The 13,219-nt window shown below is 38.6% G+C and overlaps 26 non-coding genes across 26 annotated transcripts; all 26 read left to right on the plus strand.

Moving 5' to 3' along the window:
- Positions 1 to 73: 73 nt before the first annotated feature.
- On the plus strand, positions 74 to 147 carry Trnat-agu (transfer RNA threonine (anticodon AGU)). The gene has a single exon. It is a non-coding gene; the product is annotated as a tRNA-Thr (tRNA).
- Positions 148 to 262: 115 nt separating this feature from the next.
- On the plus strand, positions 263 to 336 carry Trnat-agu (transfer RNA threonine (anticodon AGU)). The gene has a single exon. It is a non-coding gene; the product is annotated as a tRNA-Thr (tRNA).
- A 300-nt stretch (positions 337 to 636) lies between these two features.
- Trnat-agu (transfer RNA threonine (anticodon AGU)) lies at positions 637 to 710 on the plus strand. Its single transcript has one exon. It is a non-coding gene; the product is annotated as a tRNA-Thr (tRNA).
- A 491-nt stretch (positions 711 to 1,201) lies between these two features.
- On the plus strand, positions 1,202 to 1,275 carry Trnat-agu (transfer RNA threonine (anticodon AGU)). The gene has a single exon. It is a non-coding gene; the product is annotated as a tRNA-Thr (tRNA).
- Positions 1,276 to 1,390: 115 nt separating this feature from the next.
- On the plus strand, positions 1,391 to 1,464 carry Trnat-agu (transfer RNA threonine (anticodon AGU)). The gene has a single exon. It is a non-coding gene; the product is annotated as a tRNA-Thr (tRNA).
- Positions 1,465 to 2,143: 679 nt separating this feature from the next.
- Positions 2,144 to 2,219, plus strand: Trnat-agu (transfer RNA threonine (anticodon AGU)). The gene has a single exon. It is a non-coding gene; the product is annotated as a tRNA-Thr (tRNA).
- Positions 2,220 to 2,332: 113 nt separating this feature from the next.
- On the plus strand, positions 2,333 to 2,406 carry Trnat-agu (transfer RNA threonine (anticodon AGU)). Its single transcript has one exon. It is a non-coding gene; the product is annotated as a tRNA-Thr (tRNA).
- Positions 2,407 to 3,085: 679 nt separating this feature from the next.
- On the plus strand, positions 3,086 to 3,159 carry Trnat-agu (transfer RNA threonine (anticodon AGU)). Its single transcript has one exon. It is a non-coding gene; the product is annotated as a tRNA-Thr (tRNA).
- Positions 3,160 to 3,274: 115 nt separating this feature from the next.
- On the plus strand, positions 3,275 to 3,348 carry Trnat-agu (transfer RNA threonine (anticodon AGU)). Its single transcript has one exon. It is a non-coding gene; the product is annotated as a tRNA-Thr (tRNA).
- A 300-nt stretch (positions 3,349 to 3,648) lies between these two features.
- On the plus strand, positions 3,649 to 3,722 carry Trnat-agu (transfer RNA threonine (anticodon AGU)). Its single transcript has one exon. It is a non-coding gene; the product is annotated as a tRNA-Thr (tRNA).
- A 491-nt stretch (positions 3,723 to 4,213) lies between these two features.
- On the plus strand, positions 4,214 to 4,287 carry Trnat-agu (transfer RNA threonine (anticodon AGU)). Its single transcript has one exon. It is a non-coding gene; the product is annotated as a tRNA-Thr (tRNA).
- A 115-nt stretch (positions 4,288 to 4,402) lies between these two features.
- Positions 4,403 to 4,476, plus strand: Trnat-agu (transfer RNA threonine (anticodon AGU)). The gene has a single exon. It is a non-coding gene; the product is annotated as a tRNA-Thr (tRNA).
- Positions 4,477 to 5,155: 679 nt separating this feature from the next.
- Positions 5,156 to 5,231, plus strand: Trnat-agu (transfer RNA threonine (anticodon AGU)). The gene has a single exon. It is a non-coding gene; the product is annotated as a tRNA-Thr (tRNA).
- Positions 5,232 to 5,344: 113 nt separating this feature from the next.
- On the plus strand, positions 5,345 to 5,418 carry Trnat-agu (transfer RNA threonine (anticodon AGU)). The gene has a single exon. It is a non-coding gene; the product is annotated as a tRNA-Thr (tRNA).
- Positions 5,419 to 6,659: 1,241 nt separating this feature from the next.
- Trnat-agu (transfer RNA threonine (anticodon AGU)) lies at positions 6,660 to 6,733 on the plus strand. The gene has a single exon. It is a non-coding gene; the product is annotated as a tRNA-Thr (tRNA).
- Positions 6,734 to 6,848: 115 nt separating this feature from the next.
- On the plus strand, positions 6,849 to 6,922 carry Trnat-agu (transfer RNA threonine (anticodon AGU)). The gene has a single exon. It is a non-coding gene; the product is annotated as a tRNA-Thr (tRNA).
- A 492-nt stretch (positions 6,923 to 7,414) lies between these two features.
- On the plus strand, positions 7,415 to 7,488 carry Trnat-agu (transfer RNA threonine (anticodon AGU)). Its single transcript has one exon. It is a non-coding gene; the product is annotated as a tRNA-Thr (tRNA).
- Positions 7,489 to 8,165: 677 nt separating this feature from the next.
- Trnat-agu (transfer RNA threonine (anticodon AGU)) lies at positions 8,166 to 8,239 on the plus strand. Its single transcript has one exon. It is a non-coding gene; the product is annotated as a tRNA-Thr (tRNA).
- Positions 8,240 to 8,354: 115 nt separating this feature from the next.
- On the plus strand, positions 8,355 to 8,428 carry Trnat-agu (transfer RNA threonine (anticodon AGU)). Its single transcript has one exon. It is a non-coding gene; the product is annotated as a tRNA-Thr (tRNA).
- A 1,241-nt stretch (positions 8,429 to 9,669) lies between these two features.
- Positions 9,670 to 9,743, plus strand: Trnat-agu (transfer RNA threonine (anticodon AGU)). The gene has a single exon. It is a non-coding gene; the product is annotated as a tRNA-Thr (tRNA).
- A 115-nt stretch (positions 9,744 to 9,858) lies between these two features.
- On the plus strand, positions 9,859 to 9,932 carry Trnat-agu (transfer RNA threonine (anticodon AGU)). Its single transcript has one exon. It is a non-coding gene; the product is annotated as a tRNA-Thr (tRNA).
- A 492-nt stretch (positions 9,933 to 10,424) lies between these two features.
- Positions 10,425 to 10,498, plus strand: Trnat-agu (transfer RNA threonine (anticodon AGU)). The gene has a single exon. It is a non-coding gene; the product is annotated as a tRNA-Thr (tRNA).
- Positions 10,499 to 11,743: 1,245 nt separating this feature from the next.
- On the plus strand, positions 11,744 to 11,817 carry Trnat-agu (transfer RNA threonine (anticodon AGU)). Its single transcript has one exon. It is a non-coding gene; the product is annotated as a tRNA-Thr (tRNA).
- Positions 11,818 to 12,495: 678 nt separating this feature from the next.
- Trnat-agu (transfer RNA threonine (anticodon AGU)) lies at positions 12,496 to 12,569 on the plus strand. Its single transcript has one exon. It is a non-coding gene; the product is annotated as a tRNA-Thr (tRNA).
- Positions 12,570 to 12,684: 115 nt separating this feature from the next.
- Positions 12,685 to 12,758, plus strand: Trnat-agu (transfer RNA threonine (anticodon AGU)). The gene has a single exon. It is a non-coding gene; the product is annotated as a tRNA-Thr (tRNA).
- Positions 12,759 to 13,058: 300 nt separating this feature from the next.
- On the plus strand, positions 13,059 to 13,132 carry Trnat-agu (transfer RNA threonine (anticodon AGU)). Its single transcript has one exon. It is a non-coding gene; the product is annotated as a tRNA-Thr (tRNA).
- The last annotated feature ends 87 nt before the right edge of the window (positions 13,133 to 13,219 follow it).

Here is a 13,219-nt window from a genome sequence, read left to right on the forward strand (position 1 = left end):
CAATTAAAAGAGCTATTTTAGTAAAATTTAAAGATTTTCATTTGGAATCGTAATTCGAATCGAATGGAATCGAGGCGCCGTGGCTTAGTTGGTCAAAGCGCCTCTCTAGTAAACAGGAGATCACGAGTTCGAATCTCGTCAGTGCCTCTCATGTAGAAGTTTGGTCACATTTTTTATGAAAACAGAGATAAATTAAAAGAGCTCTTTTAGTAAAATATATAGCTCTTCATTTTGGACGGAAATTCGAACGCAGTGACATCGAGGCGCCGTGGCTTAGTTGGTTAAAGCGCCTGTCTAGTAAACAGGAGATCACGCGTTCGAATCTCGTCGGTGCCTCTTATGTAGAAGTGTGGTCACATTTTTTATGAAAACATACATCAATTAAAAGAGCTCATTAGTAAAATTTAAAGCATGACATTTGGTATCGGAATTCGAACCCTATGGCATCGAGGCGCCGTGGCTAAGTTGTTTATAGCGCGTCTAGTAACCAGGAGGTAATGATTTAGAATCTCGTCGGTGCCTTTCTTATAGAAGTATGTTCACTTTTTAAAGAAAATTAACATCAATTAAAACAGCTAGTTTAGTAAAATTTAAAGATTTTCATTTGGAATCGTAATTCGAATCGAATGGAATCGAGGCGCCGTGGCTTAGTTGGTAAAAGCGCCTGTGTAGTAAACAGGAGATCACGAATTCGATTCTCGTCGGTGCCTCTCATTTAGAAGTGTGGTCACATTTTTTATGAAAAGAGACATCAATTAAAAGAGCTCTTTTAGTAAAATTTATAGCTTTTCATTTGGGACGTAAATTCGAACACAGTTTAATCGGGGTGCCGTGGCTTAGTTGGTTAAAGCGCCTGGCTAGTAAACAGGAGATAACGAGTTCGAATCTCGTCGGTGCCTCTTATGTAGAAGTGTGGTCACATTTTTTATGAAAACATACATCAATTAAAAGAGCTCATTAGTAAAATTTAAAGCATGACATTTATAATCGTAATTCGAACCCTATGGCATCGAGGCGCCGTGGCTAAGTTGTTTATAGCGCCTGTCTAGTGACCAGGAGGTTATGATTTAGAATCTCGTCGGTGCCTTTCTTATAGAAGTATGGTCACTTTTTTATGAAAGTTAACATCAATTAAAAGAGCTATTTTAGTAAAATTTAAAGATTTTCATTTGGAATCGTAATTTGAATCGAATGGAATCGAGGCGCCGTGGCTTAGTTGGTCAAAGCGCCTGTCTAGTAAACAGGAGATCACGAGTTCGAATCTCGTCGGTGCCTCTCATGTAGAAGTTTGGTCACATTTTTTATGAAAACAGAGATAAATTAAAAGAGCTCTTTTAGTAAAATTTATAGCTCTTCATTTGGGACGGAAATTCGAATGCAGTGATATCGAGGCGCCGTGGCTTAGTTGGTTAAAGCGCCTGTCTAGTAAACAGGAGATCACGAGTTCGAATCTCGTCGGTGCCTCTTATGTAGAAGTGTGGTCACATTTTTTATGAAAACATACATCAATTAAAAGAGCTCATTAGTAAAATTTAAAGCATGACATTTGGAATCGTAATTCGAACCCTATGGCATCGAGGCGCCGTGGCTAAGTTGGTTAAAGCGCCTGTCTAGTAAAATGGAGATCACGAGTTCGAATCTCGTCGGTTCCTCTCATTTAGAAGTGTGGTCACATTTTTTATGAAAACAGACATCAATTAAAAGAGCTATTTTAGTAAAATTTATAGCTTTTCATTTGGGACGTAAATTCGAACACAGTTTAATCGGGGTGCCGTGGCTTAGTTGGTTAAAGCGCCTGGCTAGTAAACAGGAGATAACGAGTTCGAATCTCGTCGGTGCCTCTTATGTAGAAGTGTGGTCACATTTTTTATGAAAACATACATCAATTAAAAGAGCTCATTAGTAAAATTTAAAGCATGACATTTATAATCGTAATTCGAACCCTATGGCATCGAGGCGCCGTGGCTAAGTTGTTTATAGCGCCTGTCTAGTGACCAGGAGGTAATGATTTAGAATCTCGTCGGTGCCTTTCTTATAGAAGTATGGTCACTTTTTAAAGAAAATTAACATCAATTAAAAGAGCTATTTTAGTAAAATTTAAAGATTTTCATTTGGAATCGTAATTCGAATCGAATGGAATCGAGGCGCCGTGGCTTAGTTGGTCAAAGCGCCTGTCTAGTAAACAGGAGATCACGAGTTCGAATCTCGTCAGTGCGTCTCATGTAGAAGTTTGGTCACATTTTTTATGAAAACAGAGATAAATTGAAAGAGCTCTTTTAGTAAAATATATAGCTCTTCATTTGGGACGGAAATTCGAACGCAGTGATATCGAGGCGCCGTGGCTTAGTTGGTTAAAGCGCCTGTCTAGTAAACAGGAGATCACGAGTTCGAATCTCGTCGGTGCCTCTTATGTAGAAGTGTGGTCACATTTTTTATGAAAACATACATCAATTAAAAGAGCTCATTAGTAAAATTTAAAGCATGACATTTGGAATCGTAATTCGAACCCTATGGCATCGAGGCGCCGTGGCTAAGTTGGTTAAAGCGCCTGTCTAGTAAAATGGAGATCACGAGTTCGAATCTCGTCGGTTCCTCTCATTTAGAAGTGTGGTCACATTTTTTATGAAAACAGACATCAATTAAAAGAGCTCTTTTAGTAAAAATTATAGCTTTTCATTTGGGACGTAAATTCGAACACAGTTTAAACGGGGTTCCGTGGCTTAGTTGGTTAAAGCGCCTGGCTAGTAAACAGAAGATAACGAGTTCGAATCTCGTCGGTGCCTCTTATGTAGAAGTGTGGTCACATTTTTTATGAAAACATACATCAATTAAAAGAACTCATTAGTAAAATTTAAAGCATGACATTTATAATCGTAATTCGAACCCTATGGCATCGAGGCGCCGTGGCTAAGTTGTTTATAGCGCCTGTCTAGTGACCAGGAGGTAATGATTTAGAATCTCGTCGGTGCCTTTCTTATAGAAGTATGGTCACTTTTTAAAGAAAATTAACATCAATTAAAAGAGCTATTTTAGTAAAATTTAAAGATTTTCATTTGGAATCGTAATTCGAATCGAATGGAATCGAGGCGCCGTGGCTTAGTTGGTCAAAGCGCCTCTCTAGTAAACAGGAGATCACGAGTTCGAATCTCGTCAGTGCCTCTCATGTAGAAGTTTGGTCACATTTTTTATGAAAACAGAGATAAATTAAAAGAGCTCTTTTAGTAAAATATATAGCTCTTCATTTGGGACGGAAATTCGAACGCAGTGACATCGAGGCGCCGTGGCTTAGTTGGTTAAAGCGCCTGTCTAGTAAACAGGAGATCACGCGTTCGAATCTCGTCGGTGCCTCTTATGTAGAAGTGTGGTCACATTTTTTATGAAAACATACATCAATTAAAAGAGCTCATTAGTAAAATTTAAAGCATGACATTTGGTATCGTAATTCGAACCCTATGGCATCGAGGCGCCGTGGCTAAGTTGTTTATAGCGCGTCTAGTGACCAGGAGGTAATGATTTAGAATCTCGTCGGTGCCTTTCTTATAGAAGTATGTTCACTTTTTAAAGAAAATTAACATCAATTAAAACAGCTAGTTTAGTAAAATTTAAAGATTTTCATTTGGAATCGTAATTCGAATCGAATGGAATCGAGGCGCCGTGGCTTAGTTGGTAAAAGCGCCTGTGTAGTAAACAGGAGATCACGAATTCGATTCTCGTCGGTGCCTCTCATTTAGAAGTGTGGTCACATTTTTTATGAAAAGAGACATCAATTAAAAGAGCTCTTTTAGTAAAATTTATAGCTTTTCATTTGGGACGTAAATTCGAACACAGTTTAATCGGGGTGCCGTGGCTTAGTTGGTTAAAGCGCCTGGCTAGTAAACAGGAGATAACGAGTTCGAATCTCGTCGGTGCCTCTTATGTAGAAGTGTGGTCACATTTTTTATGAAAACATACATCAATTAAAAGAGCACATTAGTAAAATTTAAAGCATGACATTTATAATCGTAATTCGAACCCTATGGCATCGAGGCGCCGTGGCTAAGTTGTTTATAGCGCCTGTCTAGTGACCAGGAGGTTATGATTTAGAATCTCGTCGGTGCCTTTCTTATAGAAGTATGGTCACTTTTTTATGAAAGTTAACATCAATTAAAAGAGCTATTTTAGTAAAATTTAAAGATTTTCATTTGGAATCGTAATTTGAATCGAATGGAATCGAGGCGCCGTGGCTTAGTTGGTCAAAGCGCCTGTCTAGTAAACAGGAGATCACGAGTTCGAATCTCGTCGGTGCCTCTCATGTAGAAGTTTGGTCACATTTTTTATGAAAACAGAGATAAATTAAAAGAGCTCTTTTAGTAAAATTTATAGCTCTTCATTTGGGACGGAAATTCGAATGCAGTGATATCGAGGCGCCGTGGCTTAGTTGGTTAAAGCGCCTGTCTAGTAAACAGGAGATCACGAGTTCGAATCTCGTCGGTGCCTCTTATGTAGAAGTGTGGTCACATTTTTTATGAAAACATACATCAATTAAAAGAGCTCATTAGTAAAATTTAAAGCATGACATTTGGAATCGTAATTCGAACCCTATGGCATCGAGGCGCCGTGGCTAAGTTGGTTAAAGCGCCTGTCTAGTAAAATGGAGATCACGAGTTCGAATCTCGTCGGTTCCTCTCATTTAGAAGTGTGGTCACATTTTTTATGAAAACAGACATCAATTAAAAGAGCTATTTTAGTAAAATTTATAGCTTTTCATTTGGGACGTAAATTCGAACACAGTTTAATCGGGGTGCCGTGGCTTAGTTGGTTAAAGCGCCTGGCTAGTAAACAGGAGATAACGAGTTCGAATCTCGTCGGTGCCTCTTATGTAGAAGTGTGGTCACATTTTTTATGAAAACATACATCAATTAAAAGAGCTCATTAGTAAAATTTAAAGCATGACATTTATAATCGTAATTCGAACCCTATGGCATCGAGGCGCCGTGGCTAAGTTGTTTATAGCGCCTGTCTAGTGACCAGAAGTTAATGATTTAGAATCTCGTCGGTGCCTTTCTTATAGAAGTATGGTCACTTTTTAAAGAAAATTAACATCAATTAAAAGAGCTATTTTAGTAAAATTTAAAGATTTTCATTTGGAATCGTAATTCGAATCGAATGGAATCGAGGCGCCGTGGCTTAGTTGGTCAAAGCGCCTGTCTAGTAAACAGGAGATCACGAGTTCGAATCTCGTCAGTGCGTCTCATGTAGAAGTTTGGTCACATTTTTTATGAAAACAGAGATAAATTGAAAGAGCTCTTTTAGTAAAATATATAGCTCTTCATTTGGGACGGAAATTCGAACGCAGTGATATCGAGGCGCCGTGGCTTAGTTGGTTAAAGCGCCTGTCTAGTAAACAGGAGATCACGAGTTCGAATCTCGTCGGTGCCTCTTATGTAGAAGTGTGGTCACATTTTTTATGAAAACATACATCAATTAAAAGAGCTCATTAGTAAAATTTAAAGCATGACATTTGGAATCGTAATTCGAACCCTATGGCATCGAGGCGCCGTGGCTAAGTTGGTTAAAGCGCCTGTCTAGTAAAATGGAGATCACGAGTTCGAATCTCGTCGGTTCCTCTCATTTAGAAGTGTGGTCACATTTTTTATGAAAACAGACATCAATTAAAAGAGCTCTTTTAGTAAAAATTATAGCTTTTCATTTGGGACGTAAATTCGAACACAGTTTAATCGGGGTGCCGTGGCTTAGTTGGTTAAAGCGCCTGGCTAGTAAACAGAAGATAACGAGTTCGAATCTCGTCGGTGCCTCTTATGTAGAAGTGTGGTCACATTTTTTATGAAAACATACATCAATTAAAAGAGCTCATTAGTAAAATTTAAAGCATGACATTTATAATCGTAATTCGAACCCTATGGCATCGAGGCGCCGTGGCTAAGTTGTTTATAGCGCGTCTAGTGACCAGGAGGTAATGATTTAGAATCTCGTCGGTGCCTTTCTTATAGAAGTATGTTCACTTTTTAAAGAAAATTAACATCAATTAAAAGAGCTAGTTTAGTAAAATTTAAAGATTTTCATTTGGAATCGTAATTCGAATCGAATGGAATCAAAGCGCCGTGGCTTAGCTGGTAAAAGCGCCTGTGTAGTAAACAGGAGATCACGAATTCGATTCTCGTCGGTGCCTCTCATTTAGAAGTGTGGTCACATTTTTTATGAAAAGAGACATCAATTAAAAGAGCTCTTTTAGTAAAATTTATAGCTTTTCATTTGGGACATAAATTCGAACACAGTTTAATCGGGGTGCCGTGGCTTAGTTGGTTAAAGCGCCTGGCTAGTAAACAGGAGATAACGAGTTCGAATCTCGTCGGTGCCTCTTATGTAGAAGTGTGGTCACATTTTTTATGAAAACATACATCAATTAAAAGAGCTCATTAGTAAAATTTAAAGCATGACATTTATAATCGTAATTCGAACCCTATGGCATCGAGGCGCCGTGGCTAAGTTGTTTTAGCGCCTGTCTAGTGACCAGGAGGTTATGATTTAGAATCTCGTCGGTGCCTTTCTTATAGAAGTATGGTCACTTTTTAAAGAAAGTTAACATCAATTAAAAGAGCTATTTTAGTAAAATTTAAAGATTTTCATTTGGAATCGTAATTTGAATCGAATGGAATCGAGGCGCCGTGGCTTAGTTGGTCAAAGCGCCTGTCTAGTAAACAGGAGATAACGAGTTCGAATCTCGTCGGTGCCTCTCATGTAGAAGTTTGGTCACATTTTTTATGAAAACAGAGATAAATTAAAGGAGCTCTTTTAGTAAAATTTATAGCTCTTCATTTGGGACGGAAATTCGAACGCAGTGATATCGAGGCGCCGTGGCTTAGTTGGTTAAAGCGCCTGTCTAGTAAACAGGAGATCACGAGTTCGAATCTCGTCGGTGCCTCTTATGTAGAAGTGTGGTCACATTTTTTATGAAAACATACATCAATTAAAAGAGCTCATTAGTAAAATTTAAAGCATGGCATTTGGAATCGTAATTCGAACCCTATGGCATCGAGGTGCCGTGGCTAAGTTGGTTAAAGCGCCTGTCTAGTAAAATGGAGATCACGAGTTCGAATCTCGTCGGTTCCTCTCATTTAGAAGTGTGGTCACATTTTTTATGAAAACAGACATCAATTAAAAGAGCTCTTTTAGTAAAATTTATAGCTTTTCATTTGGGACGTAAATTCGAACACAGTTTAATCGGGGTGCCGTGGCTTAGTTGGTTAAAGCGCCTGGCTAGTAAACAGGAGATAACGAGTTCGAATCTCGTCAGTGCCTCTCATGTAGAAGTTTGGTCACATTTTTTATGAAAACAGAGATAAATTGAAAGAGCTCTTTTAGTAAAATATATAGCTCTTCATTTGGGACGGAAATTCGAACACAGTGATATCGAGGCGCCGTGGCTTAGTTGGTTAAAGCGCCTGTCTAGTAAACAGGAGATCACGAGTTCGAATCTCGTCGGTGCCTCTTATGTAGAAGTGTGGTCACATTTTTTATGAAAACATACATCAATTAAAAGAGCTCATTAGTAAAATTTAAAGCATGACATTTGGAATCGTAATTCGAACCCTATGGCATCGAGGCGCCGTGGCTAAGTTGGTTAAAGCGCCTGTCTAGTAAAATGGAGATCACGAGTTCGAATCTCGTCGGTTCCTCTCATTTAGAAGTGTGGTCACATTTTTTATGAAAACAGACATCAATTAACAGAGCTCTTTTAGTAAAAATTATAGCTTCTCATTTGGGACGTAAATTCGAACACAGTTTAATCGGGGTGCCGTGGCTTAGTTGGTTAAAGCGCCTGGCTAGTAAACAGAAGATAACGAGTTCGAATCTCGTCGGTGCCTCTTATGTAGAAGTGTGGTCACATTTTTTATGAAAACATACATCAATTAAAAGAGCTCATTAGTAAAATTTAAAGCATGACATTTATAATCGTAATTCGAACCCTATGGCATCGAGGCGCCGTGGTTAAGTTGTTTATAGCGCGTCTAGTGACCAGGAGGTAATGATTTAGAATCTCGTCGGTGCCTTTCTTATAGAAGTATGTTCACTTTTTAAAGAAAATTAACATCAATTAAAAGAGCTAGTTTAGTAAAATTTAAAGATTTTCATTTGGAATCGTAATTTGAATCGAATGGAATCGAGGCGCCGTGGCTTAGTTGGTCAAAGCGCCTGTCTAGTAAACAGGAGATCACGAGTTCGAATCTCGTCGGTGCCTCTCATGTAGAAGTTTGGTCACATTTTTTATGAAAACAGAGATAAATTAAAAGAGCTCTTTTAGTAAAATTTATAGCTCTTCATTTGGGACGGAAATTCGAACGCAGTGATATCGAGGCGCCGTGGCTTAGTTGGTTAAAGCGCCTGTCTAGTAAACAGGAGATCACGAGTTCGAATCTCGTCGGTGCCTCTTATGTCGAAGTGTGGTCACATTTTTTATGAAAACATACATCAATTAAAAGAGCTCATTAGTAAAATTTAAAGCATGACATTTGGAATCGTAATTCGAACCCTATGGCATCGAGGCGCCGTGGCTAAGTTGGTTAAAGCGCCTGTCTAGTAAAATGGAGATCACGAGTTCGAATCTCGTCGGTTCCTCTCATTTAGAAGTGTGGTCACATTTTTTATGAAAACAGACATCAATTAAAAGAGCTCTTTTAGTAAAATTTATAGCTTTTCATTTGGGACGTAAATTCGAACACAGTTTAATCGGGGTGCCGTGGCTTAGTTGGTTAAAGCGCCTGGCTAGTAAACAGAAGATAACGAGTTCGAATCTCGTCGGTGCCTCTTATGTAGAAGTGTGGTCACATTTTTTATGAAAACATACATCAATTAAAAGAGCTCATTAGTAAAATTTAAAGCATGACATTTATAATCGTAATTCGAACCCTATGGCATCGAGGCGCCGTGGCTAAGTTGTTTATAGCGCGTCTAGTGACCAGGAGGTAATGATTTAGAATCTCGTCGGTGCCTTTCTTATAGAAGTATGTTCACTTTTTAAAGAAAATTAACATCAATTAAAAGAGCTTGTTTAGTAAAATTTAAAGATTTTCATTTGGAATCGTAATTCGAATCGAATGGAATCAAAGCGCCGTGGCTTAGTTGGTAAAAGCGCCTGTGTAGTAAACAGGAGATCACGAATTCGATTCTCGTCGGTGCCTCTCATTTAGAAGTGTGGTCACATTTTTTATGAAAAGAGACATCAATTAAAAGAGCTCTTTTAGTAAAATTTATAGCTTTTCATTTGGGACGTAAATTCGAACACAGTTTAATCGGGGTGCCGTGGCTTAGTTGGTTAAAGCGCCTGGCTAGTAAACAGGAGATAACGAGTTCGAATCTCGTCGGTGCCTCTTATGTAGAAGTGTGGTCACATTTTTTATGAAAACATACATCAATTAAAAGAGCTCATTAGTAAAATTTAAAGCATGACATTTATAATCGTAATTCGAACCCTATGGCATCGAGGCGCCGTGGCTAAGTTGTTTTAGCGCCTGTCTAGTGACCAGGAGGTTATGATTTAGAATCTCGTCGGTGCCTTTCTTATAGAAGTATGGTCACTTTTTAAAGAAAGTTAACATCAATTAAAAGAGCTATTTTAGTAAAATTTAAAGATTTTCATTTGGAATCGTAATTTGAATCGAATGGAATCGAGGCGCCGTGGCTTAGTTGGTCAAAGCGCCTGTCTAGTAAACAGGAGATAACGAGTTCGAATCTCGTCGGTGCCTCTCATGTAGAAGTTTGGTCACATTTTTTATGAAAACAGAGATAAATTAAAGGAGCTCTTTTAGTAAAATTTATAGCTCTTCATTTGGGACGGAAATTCGAACGCAGTGATATCGAGGCGCCGTGGCTTAGTTGGTTAAAGCGCCTGTCTAGTAAACAGGAGATCACGAGTTCGAATCTCGTCGGTGCCTCTTATGTAGAAGTGTGGTCACATTTTTTATGAAAACATACATCAATTAAAAGAGCTCATTAGTAAAATTTAAAGCATGACATTTGGAATCGTAATTCGAACCCTATGGCATCGAGGCGCCGTGGCTAAGTTGGTTAAAGCGCCTGTCTAGTAAAATGGAGATCACGAGTTCGAATCTCGTCGGTTCCTCTCATTTAGAAGTGTGGTCACATTTTTTATGAAAACAGACATCAATTAAAAGAGCTCTTTTAGTAAAATTTATAGCTTTTCATTTGGGACGTAAATTCGAACACAGTTTAATCGGGGTGCCGTGGCTTAGTTGGTTAAAGCGCCTGGCTAGTAAACAGGAGATAACGAGTTCGAATCTCGTCAGTGCCTCTCATGTAGAAGTTTGGTCACATTTTTTATGAAAACAGAGATAAATTGAAAGAGCTCTTTTAGTAAAATATATAGCTCTTCATTTGGGACGGAAATTCGAACGCAGTGATATCGAGGCGCCGTGGCTTAGTTGGTTAAAGCGCCTGTCTAGTAAACAGGAGATCACGAGTTCGAATCTCGTCGGTGCCTCTTATGTAGAAGTGTGGTCACATTTTTTATGAAAACATACATCAATTAAAAGAGCTCATTAGTAAAATTTAAAGCATGACATTTGGAATCGTAATTCGAACCCTATGGCATCGAGGCGCCGTGGCTAAGTTGGTTAAAGCGCCTGTCTAGTAAAATGGAGATCACGAGTTCGAATCTCGTCGGTTCCTCTCATTTAGAAGTGTGGTCACATTTTTTATGAAAACAGACATCAATTAACAGAGCTCTTTTAGTAAAAATTATAGCTTCTCATTTGGGACGTAAATTCGAACACAGTTTAATCGGGGTGCCGTGGCTTAGTTGGTTAAAGCGCCTGGCTAGTAAACAGAAGATAACGAGTTCGAATCTCGTCGGTGCCTCTTATGTAGAAGTGTGGTCACATTTTTTATGAAAACATACATCAATTAAAAGAGCTCATTAGTAAAATTTAAAGCATGACATTTGGAATCGTAATTCGAACCCTATGGCATCGAGGCGCCGTGGCTAAGTTGGTTAAAGCGCCTGTCTAGTAAAATGGAGATCACGAGTTCGAATCTCGTCGGTTCCTCTCATTTAGAAGTGTGGTCACATTTTTTATGAAAACAGACATCAATTAAAAGAGCTATTTTAGTAAAATTTATAGCTTTTCATTTGGGACGTAAATTCGAACACAGTTTAATCGGGGTGCCGTGGCTTAGTTGGTTAAAGCGCCTGGCTAGTAAACAGGAGATAACGAGTTCGAATCTCGTCGGTGCCTCTTATGTAGAAGTGTGGTCACATTTTTTATGAAAACATACATCAATTAAAAGAGCTCATTAGTAAAATTTAAAGCATGACATTTATAATCGTAATTCGAACCCTATGGCATCGAGGCGCCGTGGCTAAGTTGTTTATAGCGCCTGTCTAGTGACCAGGAGGTAATGATTTAGAATCTCGTCGGTGCCTTTCTTATAGAAGTATGGTCACTTTTTAAAGAAAATTAACATCAATTAAAAGAGCTATTTTAGTAAAATTTAAAGATTTTCATTTGGAATCGTAATTCGAATCGAATGGAATCGAGGCGCCGTGGCTTAGTTGGTCAAAGCGCCTGTCTAGTAAACAGGATATCACGAGTTCGAATCTCGTCAGTGCGTCTCATGTAGAAGTTTGGTCAAATTTTTTATGAAAACAGAGATAAATTGAAAGAGCTCTTTTAGTAAAATATATAGCTCTTCATTTGGGACGGAAATTCGAACGCAGTGATATCGAGGCGCCGTGGCGTAGTTGGTTAAAGCGCCTGTCTAGTAAACAGGAGATCACGAGTTCGAATCTCGTCGGTGCCTCTTATGTAGAAGTGTGGTCACATTTTTTATGAAAACATACATCAATTAAAAGAGCTCATTAGTAAAATTTAAAGCATGACATTTGGAATCGTAATTCGAACCCTATGGCATCGAGGCGCCGTGGCTAAGTTGGTTAAAGCGCCTGTCTAGTAAAATGGAGATCACGAGTTCGAATCTCGTCGGTTCCTCTCATTTAGAAGTGTGGTCACATTTTTTATGAAAACAGACATCAATTAAAAGAGCTCTTTTAGTAAAAATTATAGCTTTTCATTTGGGACGTAAATTCGAACACAGTTTAATCGGGGTGCCGTGGCTTAGTTGGTTAAAGCGCCTGGCTAGTAAACAGAAGATAACGTGTTCGAATCTCGTCGGTGCCTCTTATGTAGAAGTGTGGTCACATTTTTCATGAAAACATACATCAATTAAAAGAGCTCATTAGTAAAATTTAAAGCATGACATTTATAATCGTAATTCGAACCCTATGGCATCGAGGCGCCGTGGCTAAGTTGTTTTAGCGCCTGTCTAGTGACCAGGAGGTTATGATTTAGAATCTCGTCGGTGCCTTTCTTATAGAAGTATGGTCACTTTTTAAAGAAAGTTAACATCAATTAAAAGAGCTATTTTAGTAAAATTTAAAGATTTTCATTTGGAATCGTAATTTGAATCGAATGGAATCGAGGCGCCGTGGCTTAGTTGGTCAAAGCGCCTGTCTAGTAAACAGGAGATAACGAGTTCGAATCTCGTCGGTGCCTCTCATGTAGAAGTTTGGTCACATTTTTTATGAAAACAGAGATAAATTAAAGGAGCTCTTTTAGTAAAATTTATAGCTCTTCATTTGGGACGGAAATTCGAACGCAGTGATATCGAGGCGCCGTGGCTTAGTTGGTTAAAGCGCCTGTCTAGTAAACAGGAGATCACGAGTTCGAATCTCGTCGGTGCCTCTTATGTAGAAGTGTGGTCACATTTTTTATGAAAACATACATCAATTAAAAGAGCTCATTAGTAAAATTTAAAGCATGACATTTGGAATCGTAATTCGAACCCTATGGCATCGAGGCGCCGTGGCTAAGTTGTTTATAGCGCGTCTAGTGACTAGGAGGTAATGATTTAGAATCTCGTCGGTGCCTTTCTTATAGAAGTATGTTCACTTTTTAAAGAAAATTAACATCAATTAAAAGAGCTATTTTAGTAAAATTTAAAGATTTTCATTTGGAATCGTAATTTGAATCGAATGGAATCGAGGCGCCGTGGCTTAGTTGGTCAAAGCGCCTGTCTAGTAAACAGGAGATCACGAGTTCGAATCTCGTCGGTGCCTCTCATGTAGAAGTTTGGTCACATTTTTTATGAAAACAGAGATAAATTAAAAGAGCTCTTTTAGTAAAGTTTATAGCTCTTCATTTGG

This window comes from Argiope bruennichi, chromosome 1 (genome assembly GCF_947563725.1).
Source record: "Argiope bruennichi chromosome 1, qqArgBrue1.1, whole genome shotgun sequence".
NCBI lineage: Eukaryota > Metazoa > Arthropoda > Arachnida > Araneae > Araneidae > Argiope > Argiope bruennichi.